Source organism: Amblyomma maculatum, chromosome 8 (assembly GCF_055883805.1).
Source record: "Amblyomma maculatum isolate TAMU_Amacu chromosome 8, ASM5588380v1, whole genome shotgun sequence".
Lineage (NCBI taxonomy): Eukaryota > Metazoa > Arthropoda > Arachnida > Ixodida > Ixodidae > Amblyomma > Amblyomma maculatum.
In genome coordinates this window covers 6,701,765-6,714,554 of record NC_139351.1, presented here as the reverse complement: position 1 = coordinate 6,714,554, position 12,790 = coordinate 6,701,765, and the positions used below count along the sequence as shown (strand labels likewise).

Sequence of the window (12,790 nt, the reverse complement as noted above, 5' to 3'; positions counted from 1 at the left end):
ATTAGAAGCTGTCATAGAACTTTATAAACACAAGCCCACAGTTGTAGCAGTCATCAATGATGGAGCAAGCACTAACAAGGCCATGTGGTCGACATTCGGCATCACAGGCAACTTTCACGCACCTGAGCACAAAACTGAGCACCCATGCATTCCGGGCAAACTCTATACTTCCTTTGTGATGTGCCTCACATCATTAAGTGTGTAAGGAACCATCTTCTTCGCCATAAGTATGGCATGGTGGGTATAAATTATTTTAATTTAGCTTACACTTAAGGTTTTCCTCTACACCTAAGGTATTGGTGCGCACTCTTAAATAATCGTGTTACTTACAGATTGGAGAACACAAAGTCAACTTTGATCATTACCGCGCATTGCAGGAAGTTGAGAGGAAGCAGCAGCTTCGTGTGGTACCAAATTCACAAAGGAACACGTGAAACCTGATAATTTGAGGAAAATGTATGCGAGACTGGCTGTGCAGGTTGGTGTGCACTAATAATTTTTTGCACTTGATGCAAATTATTTCATGCCTGTGCTTAACCTATCAAAACGTATTTCATAATTGCAGCTTTGCAGCCGCAGCACTGCAATTGGCTTGAAGCTGTACAAAAGACTTCAACAGCCCGGGCTGGAAAAATGTGAGGGTACAGCTCAGTTTACATTAATGGTGAACAGTCTCTTTGATGCCCTGAACGTTAAGGTACCACGATTTGAGATCAAAAGCTCATCCAAAGAAATTGAGGTATGTATGAATATAACTTTGCGATTTGTTTTTTTTATACTGATTATTGTTATTTGCCGGTTCATCTTCAAGGTCATTAAAGAATTTCTAGGGCTTGTAAATGCAACAGAGAAGAACAACATCAGGAAAGGAAATGCCATGTTTGCGTCAAAAGTGACTATGGAGTCTCTCCGAGTGACATTACCATCTGTCTTAGACCTGATCACTGACCTCCTTTTCAATGGAGCACAGTATGTTCGCACTGGAAAACTGAACCAAGATCCCTTGAAGGTAAGAAGTCTAGAAACATTATGAACGTTACATATCTGCTATTACAGGTTGGCAAATGTTTGGAAATGTTCTAGTGAAAAAGACCGCATCATCTTTTTTCTTACTTTAAGAGATTTTTTGGAGTCACCAGGAGCTTTGGAGGTAATGAAGACCACCCGACCATAGTAAGCTTCTCGCATTTATACATGCTACTAAGTCTCTATACACCTATAAAGACTTGCGCCACTGGCAACGTCGTGGCAGAGCCAACACTCGTGCTTGCTGCTGTCCAAGACACCATGAAGGCAGGGAAGAAGGAACGGCTGGCAACACACGAACAGCTCAAGGATAAATAAAATTAAAGCTACAGATGCTCTGCAGTCCTCCAAAGGGTGTTCTGCCAAAGAACAGCACTGCTCCAGATAATGGATACAGCATGCCAGATGCACAAGACTGTGCTGTGCACTACCTGTGTAGCTATCTTGTACACTCCTTTTTGAAGCATGAGAAGTGTGCTGCCTGCATCAGCGAAATCCAGTCATCACGTACACTATGCCCAGAAGCTTTTCTAACTCTTGAAAGAGAGTTCAAGGAAGGATGCGTTAAATATCCTTCATGGTAGCTGTTCAACATGTTTAGAAGGATTGAAAACAAGATATCGACTCTACTGCAACAAAACAGCCTCTGTGTGGACACTTTCTGGGACATTCTAGATTCACTGAAAGGCTCTGGTGTGCTAGGTGTTGGGTGCTGCACTCACAGGGACACTCTGACTGCACCTTCTACAATACTATGTAGTCCTGCGAATGCACAGTGCAGCGAAGGACGCTTGCAAACAGCTGACTGCTTGCGGCACAATCTGTGAGAAAGAAGGTGAAGTTGAGGTAGACTGGCCTTTTGGACAAATAAATACATCCACGGGACATAAAAGCATGCATGTAAATAAAAATACCTTATGATTGTTATGTATTGAGTCATGCTTTGTATTTCACTTAACCGCGAGTCATTCCTTTTCTACAATTAGAAGCCTCTTTCCAAGCTGCTCAGAATAATTCAAAAAGCCAAGAGGTCGCCGCACGTGAGGCATCTGTAGAGCAAATGCGGTGTAAAGTTATAAACATTCCAGCAGTGAGACAAGTTTACTGACTTAATTCATATCACCGCAGTGCCATATAGCATAAAACGGGTAGCCGCAACTGTGAAAGGTGATTAACAATACTTTTTTACGTTGTAGTCGGCTTTCTAATAAACGCATGCGCTCAATTCGAGTTTGTTGGAACCGCGGGCCAGTTTTGTTGAAAAACACAGCCGCTTATCGGAATATACTCGACTGATGTAGGGACGTGTCCTACCAGATGACACAATACAAAATCATCACTTACAAGGTTTGTGTTAGGAGGACCGTGCTGGAGGGCAGCGTAGAAAGGTCTGCACGGTGCCGCCGCTACCATCCAACAGTCGGTTCAAGCTGATTGTTTGTCGGTCGTTGCCTAGTTTAGGCATTGTTTTTCTTGTCTACTGTCACGAAATTAATTTTGTGCGGTAATAACAGCAGCGAACGCGATGGTTAGGTGGCATCCTCGAGGCACTGCAGATGAAGTTATGTGATGTTAGGAAGATAGTGAGAGACCGGAAAGCGTGGCGTGACATGGTCCATAGGGTCACGAAGAGTCGGACACGACTGAACGACTGAACTGAAATAACATTTAGCCAGCTGACTCCAGCTGTTTTAAGGCCTTAACGTTGCTGCGCAGGCTTCTTTCTTCCACCGTTCAACACGGAGACGTAGCAAACGATACCAGAAGGGGCAATCCTAACTAAGGCTCCTCTATTTTTTAAAGGTAGCGACAGGTCTTGATCCAGCCGCCCCTCCCTCCGATAGGCCGGTTGGCTGCACGTGACTTTTTCGCCGCCAAGCTCCGCCCAAAGGGTCCAGCGGAGCTCGCTGCGCCGCTGATTTGCATGGCGGTCTGCGCTTGCCAGCGTGATATTGGCCGATTAGTTAAGCAAATATTACTTCACATGCCTCTATTGCATCTTTAGGAGTGTATATGCAGTACTTAATGTTTAAGCGGACGCCAGAATTACATCTCCGAACTCAAATCTTGAAGCGTGCGCGTGACATGCGGCTGCGTCGGGCTGCTGTGCACGCTTACGGCTGCCGGAACAGTGCGGAAGACGCAAATAAGTCATTTTCCAGTCTTCGCGGTGACGATAATACGAAGAGAAGGAAGCTATGGCCTCATGAAATCGGGCGTAAGATTTTTCATGTCCACGGAAAACACCCGACTATGCGAAGTGATTTCTGTCTGCTTAAAGAACCGTTCGCTTACCCGGGATGGCCTTTGCTTGGGCATATGCTATTTCATGAGCAAAATATCAAGGACGCTATGACTATGTATTCGTTGCTTGTACTGTGGATGTCTAGTGAAAAGTCACTGCCGTTTCGAGCCCCCTTACTTTCCAGGACAGATCAGGACTGCAATATTACGCGCGGAATCAATGCTGTCAAAATGCTCAGAATGAAAATCCAATGCTTGATTATGCTTATTACGAAAATTTAGTCCCTACAATTGATCAGTTAATTGATATAAATGAAAAATTAAACATTGGAAAAAGAGGAGGGTGCGAATGTGTCAAAATGATCGAAATGAAAAGTCAAAATTTGTCTATGCTAAATATCGGTGCGTAAGATTAAAAAAAAAATACGCACAAAACTTTTTACCATAGAAAGTAAAAAAAAACCGTGTATGTGAAACGCTATTGGGCCATTGTTTTAACGGAGCAGTCTCGCATCGTTACATCGAATGCAAACAAGTTCCGCTGATCGCGCACAGGGACTCGTCAAGTTTTGAAAAGGCGGCATCCAAGCCTACTGGTGACATTAATGCCCGGCAGGCTATAAGGAAAACAATATAAAGGAAATAAAGAATAGAAAAGTCAGGAAACATTATCCGTGAGCTTTGTATCGCATCATACCCGATTTTTTTTTTTGTATTTGTTGGAAGATATACATGCGTTGGTAGTGCACAGCTGCAAAGAAACTGACTTTTTCTCCAAAATAAACCTATTGGAATACTTGCTGTAAACTAAATAAACTCGAGCAAAAAAAAAAAAATGTGTACAACGGAGTATACCCGAACAGTTACAAACGCAATGACGCCCTTATTTCATCAGAGCTCTGTGCACAACGACGTTCCCAAAAGTTGCAGAATACTCGCAGTCTACTTTATTTTTAGTAAAGAAACGAGCCCAATAAGTTTACTGAAATATCGTTTCTACTTCAAGTTCGCTACTAATGTTAAATTATAATTGACAGTTTTCTAGCCGCTGTACTGAGTCGAGAATGGTTCAGAAGAATGAGCTGGCTCGTTTAACGCACGCGTTTTTTTTTTTACGTTTATGCTGCACACGCATGTTTAAGTTATTATTCCTGTCTTTTGAAGTTTCCTGAGCAGCAGAGGACACAAATCTTGAATTCACCGGTTTATGTGTGCACCGAGCGCGGCTTCATGAGTACGCGGTATACGCTCGAAAGAGTGCCACGCGTCGTCTGCTAGCGCTGCCCCTGGACCCCGCGAGAGGGCGCTCGTGTAGTTGTCGCTACCTTTAAAAAAAATGGAGGAGCCTTAATCCTAACGCCACAGCAGCGCCGCCGCTGCGCATGATACGCGAGGGGCCTGCTCCGTCTACATGGCGCGGGCGCGCTCTTTCCCAACTGACTCCGGCACAGCGGGGCAACACACGCGGGAGGCCGCTCAGCAATAATGAAGGAAAAATGTGAAAGTACGGCACCTTGCGGTGTTCCTCCCGTTCCGAGTGAACTCTGTCGCTACCTTTGTCAACGAAATGGAGCGCAGCCATGTGCGGTGAGAAAGGTAGCGATGTAGTCATATGACCGTCTGCGCCTACCTTCATCTGTGAGAGACGAGTGAGGATGGAAGCGTGTGACACATTGTCGAAGGCCTTACTCGCATTAGCTATGGTTCGCATGGGTGTTATGCGATTTGGATTTAGAATGTCATATTGCATTTGCCAAATGCAGACTCTTCGCTTACAGCCCACACTGCCTTCTCCCGCCCTGCCGATAAAAGACTAAATTAAGTCACTCAGTTAGGATTACGTCAAGGATGTGACGACACCCATCTGCAGTTAGCTATGAGGACTCACTAGGAACGAGTCCGCTCCAACGCCGCCGAGCGTCGCTTCTTGCCTTGTACGAGTGACGTGTGCTGCGCCTTTTCTTTTTTCTAAGCGAATTATAAAACGCCGGTGAACTTAGACGCAGTCGACATGGAATCCAAGGAGAGTTTAGCTGCTGGCGAATGGTGCAGAAGACGAGAAATCAACTTATTTTAATCCCAAGGTAGTCACTTTTCGCTACGCATACCCAGGCATAGCAGAGCTAAGCGATGTTTAATTTTCTTTTTTCCCTCAGGCACGCCGCGGTGGTGCATTAATAACACCTCCGGCTACTCTGCCGGAGTGCCCGGTTTCGATCCCGACCGTGGGCGGGTGCGTTTCTATAGAGGCGAAACGACGTCTCGTGCAACGCATGTAAGTGGCGTGTGAGTGGGCAACACTCTATCTTCTAAGTCCACTCCACCACCCTTGCATGAAAGTTTGGGACGCCGCCCTGCAGGACCCCAGCCCGGAAGGCTAGCAATGGCTGTCTCGCCACTCTGTTGCTGCAGCCACAGCCAACGGGACCCTGGCCTGAGGGTACCCCCGCTGACTAAATAATTAAATATGGTTTGTCCTTCTGCTGCTGCTATGTCAGTGCACGTTAAACATCCCCAGGTAGTCAACCCCAGGCGGTCGAAGTTACTCCGAAGACGGATGGTTGGTGGTTACTCCTGGCGTTACGCGGCTGGACTAGTAGGTCATTGCCGCTTGCGGCGGGGGCTAGGCTGCCGCCATATTTTATCTGTTGTAGGTCATCACTGCATCCGCTACCGTTCCGGTGGTAGACGACGGCTGCTGCGACGCGAGTCTTTTTCCCCCTTCTTCGCTATTTTCTCTCCTGTCCGCACGAGACAGTGGAGGTGGCTGAGCTACAGAGCTAGTAGCAGACCATGCATTTTTTTTTCCTTCTCCCTTCACTCGCAACAACTCCGGAGCCCTTCACTATGGCACTCCTTTCACTCTTCCGCTTTCGCTCTAACCTTCCTCCATTCCCTTGCAGCGCGGTCCAGGTGTCCACAGTACAAGTGTGGCAGACACTGCGCCCTCATTTCCGTGAACCAATTATTTTTTTTACTTTCACCTTCCTCCGTTTCTTTACCGGATGTGACGCCATGATGACCAAAGCTCCGGTTGATATATGCACCCAGATATGACGTCACGATGACGTAACATTCGGTCATGCCGTCACGACAGATCATGCCTTCCCCAGGTGATGACGACATAATCTCGTGGGCACTTCTCCCGGACGCACGCACGCACGGACAAGCTGGAGAGTTATGAGCCAAATGCTTTCGCCTTAAAAGCTTCCTGGCCTGGTTGTACAAGCTTACTTGGCATATGCTTCAGGACAACTTTATGTGCTTGATTAGGCTTAAATTGATCGAGAAGTATTTCGAGAAGTACCTTAGCGCAGAAAAACTTGATCCTTGTATAAGCTTGATTGGGTCCTAGCTGCTCATGATAAAACAAGTGAAAGAGGATTCAGTGACAGAAGTACCCACTTGTTGTGCAAGTTAAAAAAGAAAATTCGAGAGGGCACTTTGGGCCAGAAAAGTACGATTAGGCGAAACAAATCTATTGCGGGATGGTCCAAAGCATTTACTATGGCACCGCTTTCTCTCTTCTCTCACTTCCACCTTCCTCCTTTTCGTTGCTGCGCGGCTAAAGTGTACGCGATGGTGCTGGTTCGCGGAGAATCAGACACCTACTGCGCTTTACCTTCTTGTAAACCAATTTGAAAGGCCACTGATACTGTACGCCGTCTGCTTCTATATGCGGCGTGGTGGTGGTGGCGAAAACGTTTATTTATTCTTGGCCCTTATTGTCTGTATTGATGGGTTGGCTGAATATCGCGTAGGGTGGCCGGCAGCTTGTGGCCCTCAGTGACTCTTAGATCCCAGCCTACCAGCTCCTTCTGTGCAGCTGGGTTCGAGCAAGACAGCGCGATCTCCCATCGCCCTATGTCTGTTGCCAATTGCGGGGTGGCTGGAGCTCAGAGCACATGTAGAGAATGTAATAAAAGTCTGCTTTGGATGCCCCGCAGAGGGTGCACACAGGGGAGAAAAGGTCGGGATGAATATGGGCAAGGTGTGCTGGAGATAGGAAGGTACGGGCGTGGAGTTGGCGCCAGATCACCTGCTCGAGTTTAGATAGTGATTGGTGTGTAGGCGGATACTGGAGTCGTTGCTCCTTGTAGTGGAGAGTAATTTCGTTATAGGTAACCAGGCGTCCGCGTGCAATGCCTAGGTCTGTACCTGGCCCTGCTCGGTTGACGTGCGCTCGAGCTGTGTTTTGAGCAGCTTCATTCCCAGGGTTGTCCGCATGATCAGGTACCCATAGGAGTTCACCTGATCTGGTCAGGGGTTTAATAGAGTTGAGAAATTTGAAAGCAGGCTTGTGAATCCTACCTCGTCCTTTGGCGTGGTTTCCAACACATTTCACCCTATAGTTTCTGATTCGATTAAAGTTGCATCCTTGTTAGAGGCAGAAGAAGCCGCAATCACCTTGGTAATCTTCTCAACCACTGCCATACTAATCTTTAGTGATTCAAAAACAGCATAATGTGTGCTGCGGCGTTTGAGGAAGCGCCAAATCAAATTGGCCGCATAGTCGCCTTGATCGAACGCTTGGTGGGATCAGCTAATTATAAGGATGGGTGGATGGATAACAACTTTTATTGTCCACCGGAAATGAAGGCCTGCTACTCCCCCCCTGGAACGCAGGACTAGAGGACAGGGAGAGTCGGCTCTAGTGCTGGATTTTTGCTGTTGCGTGTTCTGCTGTTGCTGTTGGGCGATTTTCTGCTCCCATTGCCGTTTTTTGCATCCAGCAGGGAATACTGTAGAGCTCTCTGCATTTCTGGTCGCTGAGTGGATGATCTTTGCCACACAGCTGACATTTTATTTCGCAGATATGTCCCTTGTTTGAGCATTTGATCCACATCCTCTGCACTTAGCGTTCTTGCAATCTGGGCACACATCTTCACCGATGCCCTAGGCGCTCTCATGCGTTGCAAACTTCGCCTTCATTCTGTATGGTGTAAATCTTCTCCATGTGAGAGTTGTGCCCACCTCCGACTTCTGGATTAGGTTTGTGGGTTCGTCGCACAACGTTTATTTCCATCTCAATTGTGCGTCCTCTTCCCCGCCCCCGGCGTGCATGCCGAGGAAGATGGATGTGATTTGATGTGATAACAACTTTATTCTTCCACTAGATGAGGAGGCCTCCAATCGCCACCCCCGGCACGCAGGCCTAAGGAACGATAGCTGTGACCTCCGCAATCAGAAGCAGGCAAAGAGGTTTGGCTCTTCGCCACTTCTGTCATATGGATGGTTTGTTGCCATGGAGCAGGAACCTCGCTCCGCAGCAGGGCTTCCCAGGATTTTTTTACAATTTATATTTGGTTGAGGTCCTGGGGAGTTAGCACATTCTCAGAGTTTGTGGTCCAGGGTCCCTCTATGCCCATAGTGCTTACATATATTGTTTCTTCTATCGTCCGCCTGGACATAATAGGACCAGACCGAGTTTACAAAGTTCCTAGCTTGCAGGCGCCGCCGTGCGACTGCCTTCCTATTGTTTACGCTTTTCCCTGGTGGGGGCACCAGTCTCCTGCTTAACCTGTATATTTCAAGAATCTCCGTGTAATTTTGCAGACGCTGGTCCATGTTCTGGCAGTTGGGCGGCTCCACAGTTACCCGGAAGTAGACAGCTGGGACTAACTCGTGGGCCGCTTTGTTACCAGGTGCCCTATTCTCGACAATTCGCTATATTGTTGAAATTGTGACGTACGCGTGACGTGTGCAGTAGGGCGGTGCCAGTTTGCGTAAGCACACAATCGGGTTACGCATTCTGAAGAAAAAGAGAAATAAAGTTACAGAAAACGCGCGCCGTCGTCTGCTACTATATATTGGCGCCATGTATGAAAAATGACGGTTCTCCTCAAGGAACTGATACTCTGCGGTGCATTCAGTGATTCGGAAGCCTCGGGTTGCAGTGAGGCGAGTGAAGTATGTTGTGGCGTTGCGGTATTAGCGTGTCATGACATACTTGCGGTCGAACATTCGGCATCAGCTACGCACCCAAAGGCTGCGCGAGTTTCAGCTGAAGAACAAGAACGGCAATAAAATATTCGCAGTCGGTTGGTGGTGCAGCGGTGGCGTAGCGGTAGAACATCCGCCTCGCATGCAAGAGGACCGGGGTTCAAATCCCGGTGCCGCGCAATTCCCCACCGGAACAAAAAAAAAATCCGCGTGTCGATGGAATTGCATAAACAGGTTTGGGGTGCGACCTGATGCCGATAGTTACCTCCGGCAACGCACTCCGTCACCAGAACAGGAGTTGGCCACCCTGGTGCAGTAATTGGCCACAACCTCCTATGATAATCTCCATAAAACCCCGGCCCTCAGTCACCAGCGGCTGCGGAACAACTGACCACGGCGGCGGTCAGACCTGTGACGCAGCAGGGGGTGCTAAGAAAGCCTGGCTCCGCTGGACAGGCCGCCATTGGAAACTGACCCTGGCAACGTTTAATGCTAGAACCCTTGCTAGTGAAGCTAGTTTAGCAGTGCTGTTAGAGGAACTAGAGGGCATGAAATGGGATGTCATAGGGCTTAGTGAGGTTAGGAGGCCGAATGAGGCATACACTGTACTGAAGGATGGGCATGTACTGTGTTATCGAGGTTTACCAGAGAGGCGACAACTAGGAGTAGGTTTCCTTGTCAATAAGTATATAGCGGGTAATATAGATGAATTCTATAGTATTAATGAGAGGGTTGCTGGCATCGTAATTAGGCTTAATAAGCGGTATAAACTGATGGTTGTACAGGCCTATGCACCTACATGTAGTTATGATGACCAGGCAGTTGAAAGAATCGGCAATGCGAAAAGTAAAGACGCAGTATACTGTACCTCAATGCCAACCTCAATGCCAAGGTAGGGAAAAAACAGGCAGGAGGCAAGGCAGTAGGTGACTATGGCATTGGCTCTAGGAGTAGCAGGGGGGAGTTACTACTTGAGTTTGCAGAGCGCAATAACTTAGGAATCATGAATACCTTCTTCAGCAAACGGAAGAACCGGAAAAGGACATGGAAAAGTCCTAACGGAGAGACTAAAAATGAAATCGACTTCATAATGTGTTCAACCCCCGCCATTGTGCAGGATGTAGAGGTAATCGGGAAAGTGCGATGCAGTGACCACAGGATGGTGAGGTCCCGAATTAGCCTAAATCTGAAGAAGGAACGCAGCAGATTAGTAAGAAAGAAACCCATCAGCGAATTAGCGGTGAGGGGGAGGGCAGAAGAGTTCAGGATCTCGCTGCAGAATAGGTATTCAGCTCTAACTGAGGATAGCGATATTACCTTAGAGGCAAGGAACAATAATTTCAGAGATATCATTACTGAGTGCGCTGTAGAAGTAGGCGGTAGGATAGTTAGAGAGGATACCGGTAAGCTGTCTAAGGAGACGAAAGATTTGATTAAGAAACGCCAGAGTATGAAAGCTTCCAATCCAACAGACCAAATCGAATTGGCCGAGATATCAAAGCTAATCAATAAGCGCAAAGTGGCCGATATAAGGAAGTATAACATGGAGAAAATTGAGCATGCTGTAAAGAACGGGGGAAGCCTTAAAGCGGTAAAAAAGAAATTGGGCATAGGTAAAAACCAGATGTATGCGATAAGGGACAAGGCGGGCAACGTCATCACTAATATGGACAAGATAGTCAAAGTAGCCGAGGAATTCTATACAGATCTCTACAGTAGCCAAAGTAGTCAGGACCGTAATGAGATTGGCGGTAGGGAAAAACAGTCAGACGTTCCACCAGTGACGAAGGACGAGGTCAAGAAAGCGCTAGAAACTATGAAAAGGGGGAAATCAGCTGGAGAGGATCAGATAACTACAGATTTGATGAAGGATGGGGGGGATATCGTGCTAGAAAAACTGGCCACCCTGTATACGCAGTGCCTGGTGTCATCGACGGTACCGGAACCATGGAAGAATGCAAACATTATCCTCATTCACAAGAAAGGGGACTCTAAGGACCTTAAAAATTACAGACCAATCAGCTTACTGTCTGTTACGTATAAGGTATTTACTAAGGTAATCGCTAATACAATCAGTACAACCTTAGACTGCAATCAAGCAAAGGATCAAGCAGGGTTTCGGAAACGGTACTCTACTATCGATCATATCCATACCATCAATCAGGTGATAGAAAAATGCTCGGAATATAACCAGCCCTTATACATAGCATTCATTGATTACGAAAAAGCATTTGACTCAGTTGAAACCTCGGCGGTGATGCAGGCATTGCGAAATCAGGGGGTAGACGAGCCGTGCGTGAAAGTGCTGGAAGATATATATAGTGGCTGCACAGCAACCATAGTTCTGCATAAAGAAAGTAACAAAATTCCCATAAAGAAAGGTGTTAGGCAAGGAGACACAATCTCCCCAGTACTATTCACAGCTTGTTTAGAGGAAGTATTCAGAGACTTGGAATGGGAGCAGTTAGAAATAAGGGTAGATGGAGAATACCTCAGTAATCTGCGATTCGCTGATGACATTGCTTTGCTAAGCAACTCGGGGGATGAACTGCAAATAATGATTGATGACCTAGACAGAAAAAGTAGAAAGGTAGGCTTGAAAATCAATATGCAGAAGACTAAGGTAATGTTCAACAGCCTCGGGAAGGAACAGCAGTTTACATTAGGTAGCGAACTAATGGAAGTAGTAGGCGATTATGTCTACTTAATTAGGACAGGTAGTAACCGCAGATCCGGACCATGAAAAGGAAATAACAAGAAGAATAAGATTGGGATGGAGCGCATTTGGCAAGCACTCGCAGATTATGACTAACAGCTTACCGGTATTGCTCAAGAGGAAAGTATACAACAGTTGCATCTTGCCTGTACTCACCTATGGGGCTGAAACGTGGAGGCTAACCAAGAGAGTTCTACTTAAGTTGAGGACAACCCAGAGGGCTATGGAACGAAAAATGGTAGGGGTAACATTAAGAGATAGGAAGCGTGCAGATTGGGTCAGAGAAATAACTCAAGTTACCGACATTCTTGTTGAAATTAAGAAGAAGAAATGGACATGGGCAGGACATGTAGTGCGAAGAGAGGATAACCGATGGTCGCTGAGGGTAACAAACTGGATTCCAAGGGAAGGAAAGCGTAGCAGGGGGCGGCAGAAAGTTAGGTGGGCGGATGAGATTAAGAAGTTCGCAGGGGTCAAGTGGATGCAGCTAGCACAGAACCGGGTTAAGTGGAGAAATATGGGATAGGCCTCCGCCCTGCAGTGGGTATAATCAGGCTGATGATGATGATGATGATGATGGTGAAAAATGGGAGCGGAAAGTAGCATTGCTGTTCAGAAGCGTCGATGACCTCTCACGCTCATTTATCAGCGGCTTTTAAATGCAGGGACTAAAAAGTTTAAGGACTTGGTCATAAACAGATGCAATCGACAGATTTCCAAAGTAGCCCCTGCACTGTATTGTCCATATCTGAGGACGACGCTCGCAGCTCTCAAAGTATCAATTACTGTTAGGTACTGGCTGTGCTACCTACCTTTTTCGAAAAGCAGCGTTATGACCAGCTACCGTCAGGTCACCAAGTC

General features: G+C 46.8%; 1 pseudogene; it reads left to right on the top strand.

Annotated features, from left to right (window-relative positions):
- The first annotated feature begins 523 nt into the window (after positions 1-523).
- LOC146180486 (uncharacterized) lies at positions 524-2,777 on the top strand (annotated as a pseudogene).
- Positions 2,778-12,790: the final 10,013 nt, after the last annotated feature.